A 22,167-nucleotide genomic window follows, 5' to 3' on the forward strand; every position below is an offset into this window, starting at 1 on the left:
GCAGTGACCCCGACCCCCTGTCCCCTCTGACACAGGGCTCCCCGTGACCCCAATTACACCTCGCCCAGGCCAGCCCCACCCCAGTGCCCCCCACAGCAGGCCCATGGCACCCAGCCAATGACAGATCCCACTCTGCCGCCAGCAGGGCCGGGTTACAGTGATCAGCCCTGCCCCATGGCCCTGCCCCATCTCTCCTTCAGGGGGGCAGTGCTAGGAGCCATTCCCCCTTGGGCTGGCTGGGCCGCCCCACTCCCCAGACCTCCCCACATCCCAGCTCCGCGGGGACCAGCTCTTACCTGCTGATCTTCTCCTCCACAGGATGACGCCGGCCCCTACGGCTCCAGCCAGAACCAGCATGGCCAGGACGATGGCGGCCAGGACCCCGGGGGGCAGGGGGCCCTTCTTCCCAGGGGCTGTGGGGTGGAGAAGGGCCCAGGTCACTGAGGGGAGCAGCCACTGGGGCATCCTCCTGGGGCAGCCACAGGCCTTTGCCTTGAACGTCTCCCCAAGGGCGTCTGCAGAGACCTGGCCCCAGGGGAGGGGAAAGGCTGAGCTGGGAGGGGGATGGGGATGGGGCCAGAGGGTGGGTGCTTTGCCAGGCACTTCCAGACATGCAGCAAATGTAGCAACCAGGTCCTTCCCTCATATCATCATCAGTCTGTGGAACTCACTGCCACAGGATATCACCACAGCCAGGAACTTAATGAGATAATCTGAAGCATCGGCCATTTCTGTGGGTCACACGAATACCCAGAGCTAGAAGAGGTCACACTGACAGTGGGCCGGGATATTGACCTTCCTACAGCCCTGTCTCACCCCATCTCTGTAATTCCCATGGGCTGTGCCCCCAACCCCTGGGCCCTGCCATTCACCCTCCCTTACCCCAGATGAGCGTGGGCTCCCCCAGGCTGCTGTGCTCCACCTGGCAGGCGTAGCGGTGCCCGTCCTGCTGCGGGGAGATTTCCAGGGATGACTGCATGTAGTAGGTGCTGTCGGCGTTGGGCAGGATCCCGCTGGAGTCCTTCTCTGCCAGGATGTCTTCTCCGTCCCGCACCCAGGAGACGTGGATGGGACGCGGGTAAACGCCCCTGGTGTGGCAGGAGAGGGTGACGGAGCTATCGGGGGTGTCCCTGCGGGAAACTGAGACCTCGGGGGGTGCTGGGGAGAGACACAGCGCGGGAGCCACGTACCAGAGGCCAGGACAGTGTAACAGGCAGGAGAGACAGGCCTAGCCGCTGGCTAGTCCAGCTTGTGCCAGTGTCTCTCTGCCCATAGCGCCCCCCCCAAACGAGTAGGAGTGCCCACCCCTGCCAGCTCCCTCCCCAACACTCACCCAGGCCTGGCAGGAGCCGGTGGCTGTGGAAGGGCAGGTCCAGGGGTGCAGAGGGGAGCTGACGCGTCTGCTCATCTGCCATAAAGCCAGGCACTGGCTGCAGCTCCCTCCCTCACCCTTCATGTGGGGCTCAGCGTCCTGGAGCAGGAGCCCCACGTCCCTGCGGGGCTGGGCAGGGCCTGACTCAGTGACCCCTCCCCTGATGGGGCCTGGGCAGCTAGCGGAGCCGACAGACCCGGGGGCTCACATGTCCGGTCTTTGCTCCCTGCCGTGAGTTACGGCAAAAGAGGGGTCATGGGTCCACACTCAGGCCAGAGGGGTCCTGTGCCCAGCTGGTCAGACCCCTGGGTAGCCCGGGCCATTGCCCTACCGGGGGTTAACCCCTGCTTGGCCCAGCACAGATCTCAGAGAGATGTCTCCCTGGAGTTACACGTGCAGGGACGGAGAACCCGGCCCAGGGAGTCCGAGGGTCATTCCCCTAGCGGGGGAAAATCTGCCCAAGTCCCTGTTTCAGTTTGTCCAGCTGCTGGGTCTCATCAGGCCTCAGAGACGTGCCAGGCAGGGTGCACAGTGTGACCCTGCCCCGGGAGCGGGTCCATTGCTGGGGGAGGCAGCAGCCTGGCAAGCCAGGCTGAGAGTCGCTGATTTTTCTAAGTGCTCCAAAATCCACCCGTGGACTCAGATCAGCTTGAAATGGACTGACCCTGGTTGGGTTTTGGGGTGGGGTGAGTGGTGCAAATCTGAGGTTGTTTGAGGATGGGGGTTCGGCAGACCAAGACCCCCCCAAATACCATGTGACACCAACATTTTCCAGTGCGGCTGCTGTTTTCTGGGAACTCTGGCTGTGACCCTCCCAAGCCCAGCTCAGCCCTCGGGACAGCCCCCAGCTAGCGCCCAGCCCCCACTGCCCCTTGGGGGAAGCTGTACTGCAAACAGGGGTGTGCTGGGAGCCCTTACCTGGGTCGCGCCACACTGAGGTGCAGCGTGTGAAATGGGCTCGTGCCGCAGGCCAGGGGCTGTGCTGATGCCAGGGGGTTTGCAGGCAGCCAGGCCCCCCCCGAGGGGATGTGCTGACTGTGAGCAGCACCCGCAGGCTGTGAGTTCGAGTCTCTCCCAGCAGCGCGGAGACTGTCAGCTGTGCCCGTCGCTCGTGGCCTGCTGCGGCTTCAGGGAGTTTTGTTCTCAGCAGCTCAATGCTTGGGGTTTCTGAGCTGGTACCGCAGCGAGTGCTGGGGTCCCATCCAGAAACGGATTGGTCTGAGAGCTGCTATGGTGCATCAGAGTCGGAGCCGAGTTAAGGGGGCAGATCTGAGGGTGTCTGGTCCTGGGCTGCCCCAGATAGAGGCACTCTCAGGAGACGCTAATTGTAATGATCCCATTGCTCTAACGTGGGAGCGCACGGGAGACTGGGGTGAGGAATCGGGCGCAGCAACAGGGTCCAGTGTAGAGTCTGTGGTGCAAATTTGGGGACATTTGGCCCAGGGGTTCCCAAGATGCAGCCCCCGCTCCCAAAATAGCTGCTTCAATCCCTTTCAATTCCTCATCACTTCTTAGGCGCAGAGCTCAGGGGGATCGAAGGTTCCAACCTGCCTGAACTGATGCTCCGGTAGAGACAAGGCTGGGCCAGTTCCCAGGGAACGGCAGCTCCCTCCCGGCCCACAGCCCAGACTCACCCACCGCTCCAGGGTCCCCATTCCCACCCACGCCAGGCTCCGCACGGGCTCCAGACACTCGTTCTGCAGGGACCACTGAGCGAAGCAGCCCTAGTGTAGGCTGGGGTCCCACAGCTGCTTCTGGTCCCAGCCGGCTGCACGGCCGCCACCCACAGGAGCTGCGCTGTGTGGAAGCGGATGAAGTCCCCCCGGGGCGTACTGGAACTTCGCCCCTATGGGAGTGTCCCTGTCTAGAGTGCAGCCCACAAGAACCTGCATCATGTGGGGCTCTGGGGGAAAAGAGGAACAGAACTAAATCATCAGCCACAAGCGCTCAGAGATCACTAGGCAGCTGGGCCCGCAAACCCATGGGAAGGGATTATAGCGATCACTATGTCTAGGGTCTGGTTATTACCTCATTTGGGGTTTGCACCTACTGGGGTCACAGCTTTTGGTCGTGTCTCCTCTGCCCATGAGACCCAGAAACTCACATTTGATGCTTCCATAGTCCCAGGACTCCAGGATCTGGAACTTGGAGAAAGATACCAGCCATGGTGCTAAAGCCAGGCAATGCTGAGACTCTGGAGCAGGTGCCAGGCCTTGGCAGATCCAGGCCCTGAGCCAGCAAAGCCCAGACGTGAGGCTCTAACTTTACGCAGCTTTACAGAGGTCAAGGCCGGAAGGGATGGGGCTGGTCTGAGCTCCTGCAGAGCCCGGGGCTGGGAACCACACCCACTCATTTCTGCTGGTTTGACTGCGGTGTCTCTGGTGTGATGGGCTGTCCCCTCGCCACTCAGCCAACGCAGCAGCACGTGAATCCTTGGCCTCAGTGGGACCTGTCCCCTGCCCCAGACACCCCCTGTGCAGCCCTAGGGAGTGACCCCCAGAGCAGGCTGTGGTCCCTGGGTTTGGGGAGGGAGACCCACAGAACCATTCACCACTTGTGTGATTGCTCAGACCCATCCATCAGTTTGTCACCAGTTTGGAGGTTTTCTCCTGCTGCAGGAAATCCCAGATCTTTTCCTGGAAATACACTTGGCCCACAGCCTCTGCCATCCAGGCCCTGGCGGGCTTCAATCCAGCATTTTAAAATCATCCAGCTGCCCTGCCGTGGTGCCAGTGGGATCCGTCCACTCTGGGGGGCCCTGGCAGCACGTCCCAGCTGTGCGAGCTGCAGCCACACACGGACAGGGAGCTTGGCAGTGGAGTGGGGGGTGGGGGGCCTGCGGAAAGGTCTCCCTGGCTGGGTGTTTCCCCCCAGTGTTCCCAGCTGGTTTTCCCTTGTCTGCCTCTCCCCCATTCCCCCCCATGCCTGATCCCCTTCGCCCCGTCTCTACTCACCATCAGCCACTGCCCCCAGCACCCCCCAGCAGAGCCCCAGGGTGATACCCAGGGCTATGGCTCCTGTGCTGGGCCAGGGGTCTCCCCCCTGCAGAAAGAAGAGACCCCTGTCCCTGCTCCAGCAAACTCTGCAAACCCCTGGTTGCTTTCACTCAAGTTGCCAGTGGCCTGGGTGTCCAATCAGGGCGTGGGAAGAGCCCTCGCCCAGCAGGGTCAGACACAAGCAGTTGGTGGTTCCACCTGGAGTTGCTGGGAAATGCTCCCAAGTAACCCAGGGCCCGGGGCAGGAACCTCCTGCTGGCCACAGGAAGGACCCAGCACAGCCCCCCCCCCTCCCCCAGCTGGAACCAGTTGCTGCTGGTGAGCTGCGTCACCAACTCTCACTGCTTCCTCGCCAGTCTGGCGCTGTTCCTTAAAGCCCCAGCGCCTGGAGTCCCGGGATCATGGGCGTCTCGCGGCGGCTGTTGTAAAACAGGACGTCTCGATCCATGTTTTGGTGGCAAGAGGCTTGAGACCAGGACATGAGGGCGCCCGGACGGCTCAGAAGGCGGGCAGCAAGGGAAGAAAACGGAACCCCCCAATGTGCTGTGTTTTGTATAAAGATGTCAGGCATTCTGGGGTCTGTGACAGTGAGAGACTCCGCAGCACATCTGGTGCTGACACACCCTGGGAGGGGTGGGGGGGAGATAGGAGGAAGGCCTATAGCCATCCTGAGGTCTCTCTCCAGCCAGCGGTCCCTTTGCACAGCCCTCTAGGGGGCCGTCCCCCCCCAATGGGATTCCCTGCTTAGCTATCTGGCCCCTGGGGCTGGATTTGGGCTGAGAGGTTGGGATCATGGAAGGCAGCCCAGGGCGGGGGTCCCAATCAGCCGGCACTTGCCCAGCCCTGGGAGGAAGAGAGGAGATGCCATAGCTGCAGGGCGGAGGGTGGCAGGCACCCTGAGGAGACCCAAAGGGGAGAGGCAGCCCCAGGGCTGGGGCAGGGGCACCGCTGCTGCTGGCTAGAGGTGGCCCTGGAGCAGCATAGAAGGGGCTGGGATCCCCTCGCATCCCATGGAGGGAGGGGGTGTGAGGCCCCCCGAGCTGAGGGGCAGAAAGGCCAGAGGCCTGGCGCTGGGCTGGGGGCCCCGTGGGAGGGTGCTGCAGGGCCATGTTGTCCCAGGGCATGAAATGCAGCTTTACTGAGACTCCCAGAGCCCAGTGGGCTGGGACGGGGGGACATCCCCCTCCTCACACATGAGATGACTGAGGCTTCTCAGTGCCAGAGCCCCCCGAGCCCTGGGGTGCCAGCAGCACCCGCTGTACCCTGGCACCGCACCCAGCCCCAGAGACGCGGCTCAGGGAAGGGGTATTTACTGGGCAACCGGGGCCAGCAGCAGAAGGATGAGGGCAGGTCTCCATGGCCCAGAGGCAGCTGTAGTCCCAGGGAGCGAGAGCGGTTCTAGTTCAGGGCCCTGGGGCAGCCAGTGGAGAGTCCAGGCTCATCAGCCAGGTGCCGGGGGGCGCCCGCTGCACCCCGGACGGGGAGGAGGCGGGGCCTTGGGGAAGGGAGTGCAATTGGGGCAGAGCAGAGCAAAGGCGGGGCCCTGCAGTCCCCCTACACGTACCCCACCTGCCATGAGCCGCTCAGGGCAGGGGGCTGGGAGCACCCCCATGACCTCAGCCCACACCCCCAGCCCCGTGTCCTGACTCCTGCACCCCCCCCCATCCCCACCCCTACCCTGAGCACCAAATGGGAGCTGCCCCAGGTAAGGGCACCACACCCCAACCTCCTGCCCCAGCCCTGAGCCCCCTCCCTCACCCTAGCGCCTGGCCAGACCCCGCACCCGAACAATTTTTTACTTATTTTTTTTTATAAAGGGCTCTTATCCAAAGCGCTTTACAATAGTCAGATAATGGTACAAACAATATTTGGAAGGATCATTACATGGTCCACCAAGATCCCCAGCGATTTTTAAGTGGTCTGTAGAAAAATAAGTTTGACTACAAAAACAATCAAGGGACCTCGCTTTCTTTTCATTTCCTTGCTATTATTTATGGGAGGCGGATGAAGAAAAAAAGAATGAAAAATGGGGGTGGGAGAGGTAAGAGAGAATGTTCTTTTTCTTGGCTGGGTCCCAAGGAGGGGCCCCAAAAATGAAGCTGAGCACAGGGCCCCACTAACTCTAAATCCACCACTGGAGCTGACTCCTCCGTCACAGCTCCCCACACCGCAACCAGGGACTGATCTCCACTCCCCAAGCTCCGCATGCTGCTGCCAGGACAGGGGCTGACCCCTCCCTCGCCCCATCTCCCCACACCGCTGCCAAGGGCTGACCCCCCACTCCCCAAGCTCCGCATGCTGCTGCCAGGACAGGGGCTGACCCCTCCCTCGCCCCATCTCCCCACACCGCTGCCAAGGGCTGACCCCCTCCCTCGCCCCAGCTCCCCACGCTGCAGCCAGGGGCTGACCCCCTCCCTCGCCCCAGCTCCCCACACCGCTGCCAAGGGCTGGGGCTAGGGTTGTCCCCTAACCCCCCCAAGCGCCATTCTACCTGGGGCTGCGGCTGACCCCCCAAAGCCCTGTGTTACGGAGTCCCTGGGCGATGCTGTGGAACTGCTCCCCACCAAGCCAGTCAGGACTTTGGGGAGCCTCCTCTCCCTTGGAGCAGACTTGTTCAGGGCAAGAAGCTCACACGTCTTCACCTCCTGGGTCTCTCCTTGGAGCATTCAGCATCCTCTGCCTCTCCGTGCGCTTCCCACAGCGAGTCCACCCCAGCGGGGTCCTGGGGAAGCCACAGGGTCCTGCACCCCCACTTTGCAGTCAGACGTGACTCTCAGCCAGCCAGTAACACAGAGGTTTATTCGATGCCAGGAACAGGGTCTAAAACAGAGCTTGTAGGTACAGAGAACCGGACCCCTCGGCCGGGTCCATTCTGGGGGGGCAGTGAACCAGCCGTCTGCACTCACCCCACGTCCCCAGCCGGCTCCAAACTGACTCTCCAGCCCCTCCTCTCTGGCCTTTGTCTCTTTCCTGGGCCAGGAGGTCACCTGATCTCTTTGTTCTCCCTCACCTTTAGCATCCCCTTGCAGTGGGGAAGGGCCCGGGCCATTAGTTGCCAGGAGACAGAGTGTCAGTGATTTATGCACCCTGGCCTTTATCCCAACACCTAGAGACTTAAGAAATGCACAGGGGAAACTGAGGCACCCACACAGTATTCAGAGGAAACATTAAGAACAGTCCCACTTGGTCACATCTTGTCCTGCTGTTGCCACCCCCACCCCCCCAACACATGTTCCTCCATGACCCGCACGGGAGGCGCACCAGACTTTTCTGGTAAACTGGGCATTTGTTCATTTGCTCTTCCCAACTGATTAGTTGGGAAGAGCAAACAGGATAAATGCCAGTTTTTGTCAAAAAAAGTCAGGATGGCTCAAAAAAAGACAGAGGTCAAAAAGGGAACTGTCCTGGCCAAACGGGGACATATGGTCACCCTATTTCCATGCAAGTGGGTCATGAGGGAGTCCAGCCAGGCCAGGGGCAGACCCTGGCCTGGCTAATAGTGCCAGTCCCGAGAGGCTGGAGTGATTCCCCGCCCTGGCACTGGACCGACCCCGGCCGTGCTGCCAGCTCAGCCGGTGAGTGTGACCAGGGGGCAGGGTGTGAGGGAGTGGGTCTCTGGAGGTGTGGGGGGGTGGGCTGCTGGCCAGTGGGCGGTCTCTTGGGGGGGTGGGGAAGGGCTGTGTGTTGGGATGCTGGGCAGTGGGGGGGTCTGAGTGGGGTGCTGTGTAGTTGTGGTGGTGGGCTGTGGGGAAGTGCACTGGGCAGTAGTGGTGGGGCTGGGGGGGATGCTGGGCAGGGGTGTGCAGGCTGCTGTGCATTTGTGGTGGAGGGTCTGTGTGTTGGGATGCTGGGCATAGGAAGTTGGGGGCTGTGTGGCGCGGCATGGGCCCACCCCTGAGGGGAAGGGACACGCTGGCAGCACAGGGCCGGGAGGGCCAGTGTGCGTCTGGCAATGGCCGGTTTGTAAATCGTGCCCTGCACTGGGCTGGGTGGAGCGGGGCTGGCCCCACCACGCTATACCCCACTGCTCCTGGCTGGCCCCTTGCTCTGGGGACCAACCTCCCCACGCCAGGCTTCTTTGTCCCCATGGGGGTCCACAGATATGTTGGCGCCAGGACCACAAAAGGTTAATCCAGCCTTGATCACATCCAATTCCCCAGGGCTCCGCACGGCTGTCTGGGAGCTGGAACTGCAGAGGCCCAGCGAGCTGCACAGGGCGTTTGTGTTCTGAGCCAGTGCGAGAGCCGCAGGGCCTGGGCAGCCGGAGCCTCTGGCAACCGAGGAGCTGCTGTGTCTGGGGAGGAGCCATGCACACGGTACCACGCTCAGGGTCTCTGTGGGTGACTCCTGGCAGGCAGGGCTGTGGGTGTTGGGGTCACTGTGTGGTCACTGGGTGCCTGGCCTCTCACACAGGCATGGTCTGAGGCTGGCTGGCGGGGTCCTGGCTGGCAGGGGCTGTGGGTGGTGAGGTGACCGGGTGCCTGGTCCACCACACAGGCGTGGGCTGACACTGGCCAGCGGGGTCCAGGCCGGGATCCTCTCCTGGGGAAGCAGAGGAAGGTTTAGTCTGTGTTCCCCAGGGCAACCATATTTTTCCAAATGGAAAATAGCCCCTCTCCCCCGCCTTCCCGTGGGACCAAGCCAAGCCCTCCCTGCCTTTCACCCTCACAGGGCTGGATTGAGTCCTACCGCAACCCTCCCTGTGGGGCCACCCGAGGCCACCCTCAACCCCGCACACACGTGGGCCCAGCCCAAGCCCTCCCTGCCTCCCACCAACATGGGGCCACCCGAGGCCACCCTCACCCCCACACACGTGGGCCCAGCCCAAGCCCTCCTTGCCTCCCACCCACATGGGGCCAGCCACCCCACTGGTGCCCGGGGCTGGCCCGAGCCCCCCAATGCCCACTCACAGCCACCTTTGCCCCCCTCTTCTTTGCATGGGGCTGCTCCGAGCCTCCCCACTGCCTGCCTGTTCATGGGGCTGGTCCTCCAAACCCCTCCACCGCCCACCTGCGATCCCCCTTCCTCCTTGAGACCCATTCGCCTCCACGCACTGGGGTGGCTGTCCAAACCCCCTGCCACAAGCCCCCGCCCAGGGCCACCCAAGGTCCTCTCATCATCCCTGCATGCAGGATGGGCTGGCCCGAGCCACTCTCCCTCGCCCTCCCTCCAGCGCAGGGCTGGGGTGCCACTCCCGCACCCCCACAGATGTTCCTTCATGCCTCCCTAGGGGTCCCACCCCGCTTTTTTGGCAAAAGTGGGCATTTGTCCCCTTTGCTCTGCCAACTGATGATCAGTCGGCAGGAGTGAACAGGACAAATGCCCACTTCTGTCAGAGATGTGGGGACGGCCAGGACAGGGCCTAAAAAAGGGATTGTCCTAGCCAAACTGGGACATATGGTCACCCTAACCAGGTGTGACTCCCCCTTCCCCCACACCCTTGGGGTTTCCCAGGTCCTGGAGCCCCAGACTGTGTCTCTGGGGGCCCTGTCCAATGGATGACAGCTGACCCCGAGCCCCATCCCGGGACTGGTGTTGGGTGGGCACAGAGGGACTGGCCACCCCACTGGGCACTATGGAGGGGGTTGCCTGGGGTGGGTGACCTGGACCAGCAGCCCTGCGCAGGGCCCAGCCAGCAAGGGGACAGGCAGGTGCTGCCCCAGGGGGCTCCAGCTCAGGAGCTGCAGACACAGGCCAGCTCAGGGGTCCTGGCTGTGCCCCACGGGCCCTGGAGGCGTTGGTGCTACTCCAAGACACCAACTCCATGGACCCGACAGCTCCAGCCCCACAGTGACCAGAGTCCCATGGAGAGAGCTCCAAACCGGCCCAGACAAGAGCCAGCGAGCCCCAGGGGCCAGCGAGCCGGGGCCAGGCAGGAGAGGACCCTTAGGGGGTGGGTCTGGTCTGAGCCAACCAAAGCCACCTTGTGGCAGCGCCCGTCTCAGGGCCCCCAGCCCGTGGGCGCCAGCCGGATGCAGACGTGCCGGGACAGGAGCTGGGGCGGGAGGAGTTTGTGTGTTGGAGGAAGATGAAGAAAGTTTTGGGGTGACCCCGGGGGGAGGGGAAATGGAAATACAGTTCTGCCCCACCGACTCCATGATGGGCCTGATCTCCACCCTGGGGGGCAATCAGCACCCACATTCAGTCAGTGCTGTTCTCCTCCCCCCCCGGTGTACCCACAATGCACTGGGACAGGCAGTCCCGGTGGTGGGGTGGGGATCGGGCCGTGTCCCCGGGGTCACTCACTGGCAGTCGGAGTGTAGCTGCTTCTGCAGGAGTCTGAAATGGAAGCAGAGAGCGTGTCACGACCGGGCACTGGGGTGGGGGGGCTGAACTGGTTGGGGTACCCCTGCCCCTCCAGCAATCCCTGCCCTACCTGAACACCCTCCTTCCCTGTGACCCCATCTGCACCCTCCCACTAGACAAGGACCCTCCCCGTCCAGCAATCCCTGCCCCTCCTGAACCCCTCTTCCTAGTGACCCCCATCTCCACCCCGCCAGCCAGCCAAGGATGGCGCCCCACCATAAGGCTTTATGAAAATATGCTTATGAATGTATATCTGACATAACTGGAGTATGTGTTATGCTACATAGGCCATGTAACAGATCTCTGTAAAGGTTCTGATCTGCGGAATCTATTCATCCTATTTGTATGCCTGTGTCATTGCTGTATTCAAAGTTATGAATATTGGCCGCATACTGGCTTGATTTCTAAACAACTTTAGCAGAGCATTTAGTCAGTTCCCGGAGAAAGGAATGTGCAAGTTAAGTACCTAATCAAGAAACACTTAAAGGACAATGGATCTTGGGAGGCTCCAATCCACATAAGAAGTCGACCTGAGGACGTTCAAGGCAGCATGTGACCCATGGCTGCTACCTGGTGAGAAACTGTGAGTCCTGCATGGACAGTGACTTGCCCAGGTGACTCCAGAACTCCATCTTGGAGCTGGACTTTGCATAGGAGAGAGGAGGGGGGTCTCCATCCACAAGAGAGAGTCTATTTAACCCCCTGGGAGACCCCTCCATTTAGTCTTCAGCTGGCTCAAGAGAGCCTCTCCACCCCCAAGGATGCCTGAAAGAATCTGGAATAAAGGACAGTAACGACAGGGGTGTGACGCTAAGTCTACACTACAGGATAAATTTGAATTAGCTTAAACCGATTTTATAAAACAGATATTATAAAGTCGATTGTGCGCGTCCACACTAGACACATTAATTCGGTGGTGTGCGTCCATGGTCCGAGGCTAGCATCGATTTCTGGAGCGGTGCACTGCGGGTAGCTACTGTAAAATAATGAGGCCAATAACATCGATTTGCGTCCACACTAACCCAAATCCGATATAGTAATATCGATTTTAGCGTTACTCCTCTCGTTTTGTAGGAGTACAGAAATCGATTTAAAGAGCCCTTTAAATCAATATAAAGAGCAGTGTAGTGTGGACGGGTGCAGCATTAAATCAATTTAATGCTGTTAAAATCGGTTTAAGAGCGTAGTGTAGACCAGGCCTGAGTGATCGCTGGACCCAGACTAGAAGGAGGCGAGTCTGTAAAAGGAAGCTCACTGGAACTGGTGAGGTGTTATTTGTATTCAGTTTGATTAGACACAGACTTGCATGTTCTATTTCATTTTGCTTGGTAATTCACTTTGTTCTGTTTGTTACTACTTGGAACCACTTAAATCCAACTTTCTGTATTTAGTAAAATCACTTTTTACTTATTAATTAACTCAGAGTATGTGTTTAACACCTGGGGGGGGGCAAACAGCTGTGCATCTCTCTGTATCTGTGTTATAGCGGGCGAACAATTTACGAGTTTACCCTGTATAAGCTTTATACAGCGTAAAACAGATTTATTTGGGGTTTGGACCCCACGGGGAGTTGGACATCTGAGTGTTAAAGATAAGAACACTTCTTAAGCTGCTTTCAGTTTAAGCCTGCCGGTGTTAGGGGCTGTGGTTCTGACCGGGGTCTGGGTTTGCAGCAGGCTAGCGGGTCTGGCTCAAACCAGGCAGGGCACTGAGGTCCTAAGATGACCGGGCAGGAAAGCAGAGGGCAGAAGTAGTCTTGGCACATCACGTGGCAGCTCCCAGGGGGGTTTCTCTGATTCAGCCTGTCACACCCCCGTTCCAGCAATCCCTGCCCCACCTGAACCCTCCTCCCCAGTGACCCCTTCTCCACCCCCCCAGCCAGCATAGGACCCCCTCAGCAATCCCTGACCCACCTGAACCCTCACTTCCTAGTGACCCCGTCTTCACCTCCCTCAGCCAGCCAAGGTGATCCTGACCCCATCTACCCCAGCCCAGCTCATCACTCACCTCGCCAAGGCAGGAACCTGCCCCACCCCACAGCCCCCTTGCCATGGGGCTACCCACCCCACCCCATAGCCCCATGTCCTGGCACCGCCCCACCCTCCCAGAGGAGATCGTTGTCCTCTCCGTGTCCCTTCCCAGGCTCTGCCCCCAGCCCCCCCCACGGTCGCTCTCTTTACCTGGGTGCTTTCTCCTCCACACCACGACGCCAGCCACCATGGCACCGGCCACAGTCAGCACAGCAAGGCAGAGGACGGCCAGGATCCCAGGGGCCAGGCCCCCCATCTCCCCGGGTGCTGCAGGGATGAGGAAAGAGGGTCACTGGGGTGAATGGGGGATTTACTGGGCATTTGACTCAGGGCCCTCCCTGCTCTGTGTCGTTGCCCATGGGGACTGAGTTACCCTCTGCCCTGGTGCAGTCTGGGGCAGGCCCCTGTTGGGGGTCGGGAGGGACATGTCTCATTCCCCCAGCTGGGAGCAAACATGGCGGGTGTCCGAGTCCCCAAGAGGCCCGGCTTTCAGGGGACTCCAATCGGGCTAGGTGGGTGGGCACAGTGTGGGGGCCATGGGCAATGGGTCACCTGGCTCCTGCTGCCACATCCGAGGGCATCAATTCGGTCCCCGCCTCGGGCAGGAGATGTAGCAGGACGTGCTCAGCAATAGCTCATGCTGGAGACCTGCTCGGGGGTCCCATCCCTCCCCCTGCCCCGAGAGAGCCCGTTACCTGGGGTCGCCAGCTCCTCCTGCAGGCCGTGGGGCTGCACGCGGCAGGAGTAGCTGTGCCCGGCCCCGCCCTGCTGTGGGATCCCCACAGATCTCTGGAGCTGGGACGGGTCACTGATGGGGGGCGCCGGGGTCTCCTTCCCATCCCGCACCCAGGAGATGTGGATGGGTCGTGGGTCAAAGCCCCTGGCGCGGCAGGAGAGGGTGGCAGAGCCATCAGGGGAGTCTCTGTGGGAAACCGAGACCTTGGGCAGGGCTGTACGGGGAGAGAAAAGGAGACACCCAACATTTGTTCTGCTCTGAACGTTAAGTTCTTGCTGTTGGGTCTGGATCGAGGGGGAAGCACAGGCTCCAAACCCCCTGTTTCAGTGGTTACAGGACAGGGACGTATTTACACTGATGTCCCAGCAGCCTCCTTGTTGAGCCGACCAGCCTGCAAAGGGGGGAACGGACGCAGCTCCGCTCCCAGACCCTGAGCGAGATTCAGCCCTGCAGCCCTGGGCTGCCCCACTCCCTCGGGGCCCTTGCAGCCCCGCTGCCCCCAGAACCGGTGCTCATTGCAGCAGGGACTGGCTCCAATCCAGCCCATAGGAACTGTCCCGGGTTCCCAGCTGGGCTCTCCCCAGCCTGTCCCCAGTGACACCATTGCTGGGCTGACCCCCAAGCACCCTGGGGCAGCCCCACGACCCAGCTCACCCCGATGGGGCCTGTGAGTTCAGCCCCTGGCTCCTGCGCGCTCTGTGTGCGGGGGGGTGGGGGGGCGGCTGAAATCAGACTCTGCGAGGAGGTTCCCTGCTTTAGGGACAAGCCGGGGCTGCCCGGGGCTAATGGCCTGTCCTGACTCTCCCGGTGCCAGCTCAGGGCCCTGCCAGCCCCGGGTGGGGATCCCAGGCCAAGCCGGCTTGTCCCAGCATGACCTGGACCCTGACCGGGGCGGGAGGTAACTCGGCCCCCATGGGCAGCGACACAGAGCAGGGAGGGCCCTGAGTCCAACGCCCAGTAAATCCCCCATTCACCCCAGTGACCCTCTTTCCTCATCCCCGCAGCTCCTGGGGAGATGGGGATCCGGCCCCCGGGATCCTGGCTGCCCTCGGCCTCGCTGTGCTGACTGGGGCCGGCGCCGTGCTGGCTGGAGTCGTGGTGCGGAGGAGAAAGCGTTCGGGTAAAGGGAGCAACTGAAGGGGGATCCCCATCAGGCAGGGCTGGGGGCAGAGCCTGGGGAGGGGCGCGGAGAGGGCGACAGTCTCCTCTGGGAGGGTGAGGCGGTGCCGGGGCGCGGGGCCGTGCGGTGGGGTAGGTAGCTCCATGGCACAGGGCAATGGGATGGGGCGTGGCGTGGCGGGTTCTTGCCTTGGCAGAGACGGGTGATGAGCTGAGCTGGGGTAGGTGGGATCAGGATCACCGTGGGATGGGGGTGTCCTTGGCTGGCTGGGGGGTGGAGATGGGGGTCACTAGGAAGGGGGGTTCAGGTAGGGCAGGGATTGCTGGGGGGGGTGGGAGCCCCACAACCAGTTCACCCCTCCCCCAGTGCCCGGTCATGACACGCTTATGCTTTCTACTTCATTTCAGACTCTGGCAGAAGCAGCTTCGCCCCGACTGCTGGTGAGTGACCCGGGGACACAGGGCCAGATCCTCCGCCCCGCCCGGGACTGCCCACCCCAGTGCATTGTGGGTACATCGGGGGGGCCCTCGCTGGCTGGGCCCTGCCCCCGGGCTGCTGGTCCAGGTCACTGACCCCCTGCAGCCGCCTCCATAGTGCCCAGCGGGGCAGCCAGTCCCTCTGTGCCCACCCGACGCCAGGCCTGGGGCTGGGCTCGGGGTTAGCTGCCGTCCATTGGGCAGGGCCCCCAGAGACTCAGTCTGGAAAACCCCAAGGGGTGGAGGGGGGAGGAGGAGGGTCACACTGTGAAATTGGGAACACGGAATAAACCTTCTTCCGCCTCCCCAGGAGAGGATCCCACGCCCGACCTGGACCCTGCTGGCCTGCGTCAGACCACACCTGTGTGATGGGCCGGGTGCCCGGTGACCCACCATCCACAGCCCCTGCCAGCCTGGACCCGCTGGCCAGCATCAGACCCCGCCGATGTGATGGGCCTGGCACCCGGTGGCCCACCACCCACAGCCCCTGCCAGCCTGGACCCGCTGGCCAGTGTCAGACCCTGCCTGTGAGACGGGACGGGCACCCAGTGACCCACCACCCACAGCCCCTGCCAGCCTGGACCCGCTGGCCAGCGTCAGACCCTGCCTGTGAGACGGGACGGGCACCCAGTGACCCACCACCCACAGCCCCTGCCAGGCTGGACCCGCTGGCCAGCGTCAGACCCCGCCGGTGTGATGGGCCAGGCACCCGGTGACCCACCACCCACAGGCCCTGCCAGCCTGGACCCGCTGGCCCGCGTCGGACCCCGCCGGTGTGATGGGCCAGGCACCCGGTGACCCACCACCCACAGGCCCTGCCAGCCTGGACCCGCTGGCCCGCGTCGGACCCCGCCTGTGTGATGGGCCGGGCACCCGGTGACCCACTGCCCCTGCCAGACTGGACCCGCTGGCCCGCGTCGGACCCCGCCTGTGTGAGACGCCGAGTGCTGCTCAGCCAGGCTGGAGATGAGGCGCCAGGTTTTACCAGTGAGGGGAATGAACCCCTGGAGCTATTTCCCAAAGGTCCTGCTGGATTCTCCACCCCAGCGTGTTTAACTCACAATTGGCTGGTTTTCTCCAGGATCTGCTCTGGGATTATGGCAGGTCTGTGCAGGGGATCAGACCCGATGATCGCAGTGATCCCTTTTGGCCTTGGGATCTGTGACTCTCTGAACCCACCACCCACAGCCCCTGATTGCCAGGAGTCGCCCGCAGCAGAGACCCCACGCGTGGCACTGTGTGCACGGCTCCTCCCCAGACACAGCAGCCAGGAGCCGTGGGGCAGCTGGAGCAAAGCCCAGGGACGGTGCCAGAGCCGCGCGGGGAACAGGCTGCGAGTGCACCAGGCATCTCAGCCGGGGCAGGTCTGCGGAGGACTCGGGGCAGCAGAGACCAGGAGCCGGGGGCCCCAGGAGAGAGACTTTCCGAGCCGGGCCCAGAATCCCACAGACACCGATTGGCTGGGCTAGGGGCTGGACTGGAGCGGGTGCCCCCGGCACGCAGCTGACGGATCCGGAGTCTCTACTGGGCCACCCCAGGGCCCTGAACTGGAGCTGCTATTGGTCCCCTGGAACTGCAGCTGCCTCTGGGCTGGGGGGGATCTGCCCTCGCCCCCTTTGCTGCTGGCCCCAGTAAATACCCCTCCACCGAGCTGCGTGTCTGTCATAAACAGATAGCTAAGGGTTAATGTCTCTTTCACCTGAAGCACCTGACCAGAGGACCAATCAGGAAACCGGATTTTTTCAACTTTGGGTGGAGGGAATTGAGTGTCTAAGTCTTTGTTTTCCTGGCTGCCTGCTTTCTCTGAGCTTTGGAGAAATAGTTCTACTTTCTAGTCTTCTGTTTCTAAGTGTAAGGACAAAGAAATCAGATAGTAAGTTCTATGGTTTCTTTTCTTTGGTATTTGCATGAATATAAGTGCTGGAGTGCTTTGATTTGTATTCTTTTTGAATAAGGCTGTTTATTCAATATTCTTTTAAGCAATTAACCCTGTATTGTATCATCTTAATACAGAGAGCATTTATATGTATTTTTCTTTCTTTTTATATAAAGCTTTCTTTTAAGACCTGTTGGAGTTTTTCTTTACTCAGGGAAATTGAGTCTGTACTCACAGGGAATTGGTGGGAGGAAGAAATCAAGGGGAGATTTGTGTGTTGGATTGCTAGCCTGACTTTGCATTCCCTCTGGGGGAATAGGAAAGTACTTTTTGTTTCCAGGATTGGGAACAGAGAGGGAGATTCACTCTGTTTGGATTCACAGAGCTTGTGTCTGTGTATCTCTCCAGGAGCACCTGGAGGGGGGAAGGGAAAAAGGATTATTTCCCTTTGTTGTAAGACTCAAGGGATTTGGGTCTTGGGGTCCCCAGGAAAGGTTTTTCAGGGGGACCAGAGTGCCCCAAAACACTCTAATTTTTTGGGTGGTGGCAGCAGGTACCAGGTCCAAGCTGGTAACTAAGCTTGGAGGTTTTCATGCTAACCCCCATATTTTGGACGCTAAGGTCCAAATCTGGGACTAAGGTTATTACATGGTGTGCAGCTGGTGGGAGATAGACAGAATCCAGAAGCCAGTAGAAATATTATATTTTTCTTTTCTCTGCTAAGGGCTTTTTAGCAGAGAGAAACAGTTGGTTTTAAAAGGGAACCAGAGAGAATTTTTTTTTTCTGCTCTCTCTGGCAGTTTGTGGCTTGCATGTTAAGCGAGAAGCCATTAAGAGGCTGTTGAGCGTCTTTTGTCATGCAATATCCCTCCCATTAGGAGGCAAGTAACAGCACTTATATGCATGCAAATAAAGTGGTTTTTCTGGTTTCCCTTCATTGAACATTAGCTAGAGAGAGAAAAGGAAAAAAGCACTGTTGCTAGGCAGACTTCAGGAGGCAACAGAACCTGCAGTTCAGAAGATAAACACCGGAGGGCACCCCAACACAAGAAAACAGGAACCATGACTTCTAAGGCAAAAATTGAGGCCGAAGAACAAATCAAAGAAGCTGAACACAGGCGACAGATGGAGATGAAAGAAAAGGAAGAAAGCATAAAACTGGCAGCCTTCCAAAGAGAACAGGCAGCCCAAGAGGCAGCACACAAAAGAAAACTAGAAGAAGAAGAGAGAGCCTACCGAAGGAAACAAGCAGAAGAAGAGTTGGCCCACCACCGAGAAATGGAAAAACACCAAAAAGAAATGGAAAAACAACAAAAAGAAATGAAAAACAACAAAAAGAGAATTAAAAAAAAGGAAAAACAGAAAAAACATGAACTGGAGTTGGCAAAAGCTGGGCTGCATGTGCCAGCCAACCCTAACAACCCGGCGCCAAATATTGCTCCACAGCACAGGAAATTTCCCACCTACAAGGCAGGTGATGACACCGAGGCCTTCTTGGAAAATTTTGAAAGAGCCTGTCTTGGGTACAGCATTCCCGAAGACCAGTACATGGTAGAATTGAGGTCACAGCTCAGTGGACCTTTAGCAGAGGTGGCAGCTGAAATGCCTAAGCACCAAATGAATGACTATAAACTTTTTCTAACCAAGGCCAGATACAGGATGGGGATAACCCCAGATCATGCCCGTCGGCGCTTCAGAACCCAAAAGTGGAAACCAGAGGTGTCATTTCCCAAACACGCCTACTACATTGCAAAAAACTATGAGGCCTGGCTAACAGGAAACAACATTCAAACCTTGGAAGAACTGAACCTCCTCATACAAATGGAGCAGTTCTTGGATGGTGTTCCTGAAGACATCACACGGTACATACAACATGGAAACCCCAAGAATATCGCTAAGGCGGGGGAGATTGCAGCCAAATGGATGGAACTGGCATAAAGCAAGAAAGCTACTGTCAAGGGCAACGATTACCCCAGGGGGCACACAGACCATAAACCCTACAACTGAGGACAGCCAAAGACCCCACATACCACCCAAGTAAAGCCACAGATACCCTACCCTTCAACCTCACCAGTCTCCAGTAACTCACCTCGGCCCAGTGACCCATCAGATGGAAGATGCTTTAAGTGTAATAAACTGGGACATATCAAGGCCAAGTGTCCCAAGAACACCATGCGAGTGCAATTCATTACACCACCATCACACCAAAGATCCCCAGGCCCGGATGCCTCTCAAATACCCTTGGAGCGAAGGGAAAATTTGAGAGTGGGCGGAAAGAAGGTTACTGCGTGGAGAGACACGGGGGCACAAGTGTCAGCTATCCACCAATCCTTCGTCGACCCCAAATTCATCAACCCAAAGGCCAAAGTTACAATTTACCCCTTCATGTCACAAGCTGTAGACTTGCCTACAGCTCAACTGCCTGTCCAGTACAAAGGCTGGTCAGGAATGTGGACTTTTGCAGTCTATGACAATTATCCTATCCCCATGCTACTGGGGGAAGACTTGGCCAACCAGGTGAGGCGGGCCAAGAGAGTGGGAATGGTTACACGTAGCCAAACCAGGCAAGCTTCCAGACCCATTCCTGTTCCTGAACCGTCCACAGAGGCCCCGTCTGTGTTACCAGAGACCCAGACAGAGGTAGTGGACCCGGATTCCATGCCTACCACTGAAACAGCCACAGCACCTCCAGTCCCAGGCCCGGAACTGGAACAGCAACCAGCACCAGCAAGTGCAACTACATCTTCAAACTCAACGCCAGAGGGCGCCAGCGAGCCAAAACTGGCAGAAGCCACAGACAGCCATACCCAAAAGGCTCAGCCAGAGCCTGAAATACCCTCAGGTGCACCAGCGGAGAGCGGTTCACCAGCAACGGAAACAACCCCATCACCTACATCGCTTCCAGAGGGACCAAGCCCAAGTCCACAGTCTGAGGAAGAACTGGTGACCCCAGACTCAAGGGAACAGTTCCAGACTGAGCAGGAAGCGAATGACAGCCTTCAGAAAGCTTGGGCGGCGGCACGGAGCACCCCACCGCCTCTCAGCTCTTCTAATCGATCCCGGTTTGTTATAGACCAAGGACTTTTATACAAGGAAATTCTTTCTGGTGGACACCGGGAAGAATGGCAGCCGCAAAAACAGTTGGTGGTTCCAACTAAGTACCGGGGGAAGCTCTTAAGCTTAGCCCATGATCATCCCAGTGGCCATGCTGGGGTGAACAGAACCAAGGACCGGTTGGGGAAGTCCTTCCACTGGGAGGGGATGGGCAAGGACGTTGCCAAGTATGTCCGGTCTTGTGAGGTATGCCAAAGAGTGGGAAAGCCCCAAGACCAGGTCAAGGCCCCTCTCCAGCCACTCCCCATAATTGAGGTCCCATTTCAGCAAGTAGCTGTGGATATTCTGGGCCCTTTCCCAAAAAAGACGCCCAGAGGAAAGCAGTACGTACTGACTTTAGTGGACTTTGCTACCCGATGGCCAGAAGCAGTCGCTCTAGGCAACACCAGGGCTAACACTGTGTGCCTGGCCCTAACAGACATCTTTGCCAGGGTAGGTTGGCCCTCCGACATCCTTACAGATTCAGGGTCTAATTTCCTGGCAGGGACCATGGAAAAACTGTGGGAAACTCATGGGGTGAATCACTTGGTTGCCACCCCGTACCACCATCAAACCAATGGCCTGGTGGAAAGGTTCAATGGAACTTTGGGGGCCATGATACGTAAATTCATCAACGAATTCTCCAATAATTGGGACCTAGTGTTGCAGCAGTTGCTGTTTGCCTACAGGGCTGTACCACATCCCAGTTTAGGGTTTTCACCATTTGAACTTGTGTATGGTCACGAGGTTAAGGGGCCATTACAGTTGGTAAAGCAGCAATGGGAGGGGTTTACACCTTCTCCAGGAACTAACATTCTGGACTTTGTAAGCAACCTACAAAGCACCCTCCGACACTCTTTAGCCCTTGCTAGAGAGAACCTAAAGGATGCTCAAGAAGAGCAAAAGGCCTGGTATGACAGACATGCCAGAGAACGTTCCTTCAAGGTAGGAGACCAGGTTATGGTCTTGAAGGCGCAACAGGCCCATAAGATGGAAGCATCATGGGAAGGGCCATTCACGGTCCAAGAGCGCCTGGGAGCTGTAAACTACCTCATAGCATTTCCCAATTCCTCACTAAAGCCTAAAGTGTACCATGTTAATTCTCTCAAGCCTTTCTATTCCAGAGATTTACAGGTTTGTCAGTTTACAGTCCAGGGAGATGATGCTGAGTGGCCTGACGGTGTCTACTACGACGGGAAAAAAGACGGTGGCGTGCAAGAGGTGAACCTCTCAACCACCCTGGAACGTCTGCAGCGGCAACAAATCAAGGAGCTGTGCACTAGCTTCGCCCCATTGTTCTCAGCCACCCCAGGACGGACTGAACGGGCATACCACTCCATTGATACAGGTAATGCTCACCCAATCAGAACCCCACCCTACCGAGTGTCTCCTCATGCCCAAGCTGCTATAGAACGGGAGATCCAGAACATGCTACAGATGGGTATAATCCGCCCATCTACCAGTGCATGGGCATCTCCAGTGGTTCTGGTACCCAAACCAGATGGGGAAATACGCTTTTGCGTGGACTACCGTAAGCTAAATGCGGTAACTCGTCCGGACAACTATCCAATGCCACGCACCGATGAGCTATTGGAGAAGTTGGGACGTGCCCAGTTCATCTCTACAATAGACTTAACCAAGGGGTACTGGCAAGTACCACTAGATGAACCTGCCAAGGAGAGGTCAGCATTTGTCACCCATGCGGGGGTGTATGAATTCAATGTCCTTCCTTTCGGCCTTCGAAATGCACCCGCCACCTTCCAGAGGCTGGTAGATGGTCTACTAGCTGGACTGGGAGAATTTGCAGTTGCCTACCTCCATGATGTGGCCATTTTTTCAGACTCCTGGCCCGAACACCTACTACACCTGGAAAAGGTCTTTGAGCGCATCAGGCAGGCAGGACTAACTGTTAAGGCCAAAAAGTGTCAAATAGGCCAAAACAGAGTGACTTACCTGTGGCACCAGGTGGGTCGAGGAACCATAAACCCCCTACAGGCCAAGGTGGATGCTATCCAAAAGTGGCCTGTCCCAAAGTCAAAGAAGCAGGTCCAATCCTTCTTAGGCTTGGCCGGATACTACAGGCGATTTGTACCCCACTACAGCCAAATCGCTGCCCCACTGACCGACCTGACCAAAAAGACCCAGCCAAATGCAGTTAAGTG

At 58.7% G+C, this 22,167-nt stretch overlaps 1 long non-coding RNA gene and 1 pseudogene across 1 annotated transcript; one reads left to right on the forward strand and one right to left on the reverse strand.

The window, feature by feature from the left end:
• Nucleotides 1-194: 194 nt before the first annotated feature.
• Nucleotides 195-13,956, reverse strand: LOC127033080 (class I histocompatibility antigen, F10 alpha chain-like; annotated as a pseudogene).
• A 458-nt stretch (nt 13,957-14,414) lies between these two features.
• Nucleotides 14,415-16,667, forward strand: LOC127032777 (uncharacterized). The gene is made up of 3 exons (XR_007768920.1): nt 14,415-14,560; nt 14,968-15,000; nt 15,347-16,667. It is a non-coding gene; the product is annotated as an uncharacterized LOC127032777 (long non-coding RNA).
• Nucleotides 16,668-22,167: the final 5,500 nt, after the last annotated feature.

The sequence above is a fragment of the Gopherus flavomarginatus genome, chromosome 12 (genome assembly GCF_025201925.1).
Source record: "Gopherus flavomarginatus isolate rGopFla2 chromosome 12, rGopFla2.mat.asm, whole genome shotgun sequence".
Classification (NCBI taxonomy): Eukaryota; Metazoa; Chordata; order Testudines; family Testudinidae; genus Gopherus; species Gopherus flavomarginatus.